At 39.9% G+C, this 3,517-nt stretch overlaps 1 protein-coding gene across 1 annotated transcript in view; it reads left to right on the top strand.

The window, feature by feature from the left end:
• The window catches only part of LOC119410806 (tyrosine-protein kinase receptor UFO), a 59,792-nt gene that overhangs the window by 18,413 nt on the left and 37,862 nt on the right, over positions 1–3,517 (top strand). The gene's annotated exons all lie outside the window — the stretch shown is intronic.

Below are 3,517 nucleotides of genomic sequence, written 5' to 3'. Positions count from 1 at the left end.
TGTGTTCTGTGCATTTTAGCTTGTGTACTGATCATTTTAGCTCATGATCTTTTGATTTTAGCTTGGTTCTATTGATTTTAGCTTATGATCTGTTGATTTTAGCTTGTGTTCTATTGATTGTAGCTTGTGTTCTACTGATTTTAGCTTATGTTCTCATGATTTTAGCTTGTTTCTATTGATTTTAGCTTTTATTCTGTTGATTTTAGCTTGTGATTTTTTTACTTTAGCTTGCATTCTGTTGATTTTAGTTTGTGTTCTGTTGATTTTAGCTTGTGTCCTGTGCATTTTATCTTGGGTACTGATAATTTTAGCTCATGTTCTCTTGATTTTATCTTATGTTCTGTTGATTTTAGCTTGTGTTCTATTGATTTTATCTTATGTTCTGTTGATTTTAGCTTGTGTTCTATTGATTGTAGCTTGTGTTCTACTGATTTTACCTTACGTTCTACTGATTTTAGCTTATGTTCTCTTGATTTTAGCTTGTTTCTATTGATTTTAGCTTTTATTCTGTAGATTTTAGCTTGTGATTTTTTTATTTTAGCTTGTATTCTGTTGATTTTAGCTTGTGATTTTTTTATTTTAGCTTGTATTCTGTTGATCTTAGCTTGTGTTCTGTTGATCTTAGCTTGTGTTCTGTTGATTCTAGCTTGTGTTCTGTTGATTCTAGCTTGTGTTCTATTGATTTTAGCTTGTGTTCTATTGATTTTAGCTCATGTTCTATTGATTTTAGCTCGTTTTCTGTTGATTGTAGCTTGTGTTCTCTTGATTTTAGCTCGTGTTCTGTTGATTCTAGCTTGTGTTCTATTGATTTTAGCTTGTGTTCTATTGATTTTAGCTCATGTTCTATTGATTTTAGCTCGTTTTCTGTTGATTTTAGCTCGTGTTCTGTTTATTTTAGCTTGTGTTCTATTGATTTTAGCTCATGTTCTATTGATTTTAGCTCGTTTTCTGTTTATTTTAGCTTGTGTTCTCTTGATTTTAGCTTGTGTTCTGTTGATTTTAGCTTGCATTCTGCTTGTTTTAACTTCTGTAGCTCAGTTTTAGCTCCATCAGAAACTTTAGCGCAGTAGCTGTTTGCAGAAAGGGCCGTTCCTGCAGCCGAAAGGAGTCAACGAGCAGCTTTTGTTGTCTCTCCTCTGCTGAACTCGTTCCAGACGCCTCCCTTCTTTGTTCACGCAGCCGCGGCTCGGGTTTCTCTCTGGGAAAGTGGCCTCCTGAACCGACCCGCTGCGGCACCACTCCCTCTGCTTGCTGCCACCATCCTGCTCTGCAGCCGAGCAGAGGGAGGGTTCCTCCGGGAGAGAAGGGAGCTGAGCAGAACCACCCCGTAACGTCTGGTTCTAATAAAGCCTCCCCCTCACCGGGCCCAGCTTCAGCAGAACGGGCCAAAGCTCAGAGCTTTACCTTCTTTGTGTGAGGGGCCGACTCTCCATGTTTGGAGCAGAAAGTCTTTGCTCGGCTGCACAAAGACGACACGAGAAAGAAAAGAGAAATGGACAAAAGGGAGAGTGACAGAGAACAGGAAGTGGCGGCAGGTACTGTGGTTCTGATCCATTCAGGAGGAACGTGTGAGTCAGGCTGAGCTTGGATTAATCAGCGCTCGTCCTGCAGCTGAGCTGACATTCATTCACGACCTCCTCGTCTGTGAGTCACCACCTAAACTCACGCCACGTGGAAAAACACACCCACGCAGCCACTTGGCTGACTCAGAACGCTCAGTTTTTAAAATCTCACACGCTGCAGCAGCACCAGAACCAGAACCACGGTCCGAACAAAGGGCCTTCATGTGGTTCCAGGACTGCTGCAGTCAGGGCTTCCTGCTGCGTGTTCCTCTTTAAACCTGTTTGCAGCGGCAGCAGGTTTCTGCCTCTGATCGTTGGGTTTGATGAGTCGAGGTTTCGCTGCTGCTCGCCGAGCGGGAGGCCCGTTCATCAGAGCTGCAGAACTTTACTGCAGCTACTAACAGATAATGACAAACAGGCCCATCAAGCTCAGCTCCACGCTCCAATCCTGCTGTTCCTGCGAGAACTCAACCGCTGCACAGAAACCAACATTTACACAGAAACATTTCTACTGTTTGAACAATCAAATCTTATACTGTTGAGGAAAAGTAGAATTTTGAAACTATCCATTCATTATCTTTTACACACTTCTTCCATTTTGGGTCACGGGGGTCGCCGGTGCCCATGTCCAGCAATCACTGTGCGAGGGGCGGGGACACCTGGACAGGTCTCCAGTCCATCACAGGGACACATAGAGACACACGAGACAAACAACCATTCACTCTCTCTCTCTCACCTAGAGATAATTTAGAGTTACCAATCAGCCTAACATGCATGTTTTTGGTCTGTGGGAGGAAACTGGAGCACCCGGAGAAAACCCACGCATGTACGGAGAGAACATGCAAACTCCACCCAGAAAGGCCCCTGGACCGGGGTTTGAACCAAGGACCTGCTCGCAGAGAGGCAGCAGCTCTAATAGTTGCGCCACCGTGCTGCCGACATTTTGAAACTATTATTCCCAATTAAAGTCGCCAATCTTACACTACTTTTTATTTTATTTTATTTTTTTACAGAAAAGCAAAATTTCAGAAAATTTTATTTTTGTTTGGATGATTAACATTTTTTAAGTTAAAACAAAATAAATCTAAATTCTCAAAAGTATATTTTGTCATTATTTGAGCTACAAATCTTGACGTTCCTGTTCTTTTTCCTTCATAATCTTCATGTTCTTCTTTTTCTAAATGTTCTTGTTCTACTTCTGCTTGTTCTTTTAGTTTTTCTTCTACATATTCTGGTTAGTTTTCTGGTTGTTCTTTTTCTTGTTGTTCTGCCTGTTATGTTTTCTTCTTCTTGTTCTTGTTATTCTGCTAGTTCTTTTTATGTTTGTTCTTGCTCTTCTTTTGCTTGTTCTTCATGTTTTATTCTTCTGTTAGTTCTTGCTCTGCTTGTTTTTGTTCTTCCTCAGCTTGTTCTTTTTTCTTCTACATGTTGTTGTTATTTTTCTGCTTGTTATTTTTCTTGCTGTTATTCTGCTAGTTCTTGTTCTGTTTGTTCTTGCTCTTCCTTTGATTGTTCTTTTTGTTGTTCTGCTGCTAGTTCTTGTTCTGCTTGTTTTTGCTCTTCCTCAGCTTGTTCTTGTCCTTCTGCTAGTTCTTGTTTTTCTTGTTCTTCTGCTAGTTCTTGTTCTGCTTGTTATTGTTCTTACTCCGCTTGTTCTTGTTCTTCTGCTTGTTCTTGTTGTTATTTTTCTGTTAGTTCTTTTTCTTTTTCTGCTAGTTCTTGTTCTGCTTGTTATTGTTCTTACTCAGCTTGTTCTCGTTCTTCTGCTTGTTCTTGTTGTTATTTTTCTGCTAGTTCTTTTTCTTTTTCTGCTTGTTCTTGTTCTCCTTATTAATAACAATAATAATAATAATAATAGTAGTATAAATTTTATAATGATTGATTTTTATTATCCATTTTCTTCTTCATGGTTTTAAATTAAATGTAACAGAATCAGGTTGCGGGCAGCACGGTGG

Source organism: Nematolebias whitei, chromosome 6 (genome assembly GCF_014905685.2).
Source record: "Nematolebias whitei isolate Nwh7 chromosome 6, NemWhi1, whole genome shotgun sequence".
NCBI lineage: Eukaryota > Metazoa > Chordata > Actinopteri > Cyprinodontiformes > Rivulidae > Nematolebias > Nematolebias whitei.
This window is presented reverse-complemented; position numbering and strand designations above follow the sequence as displayed.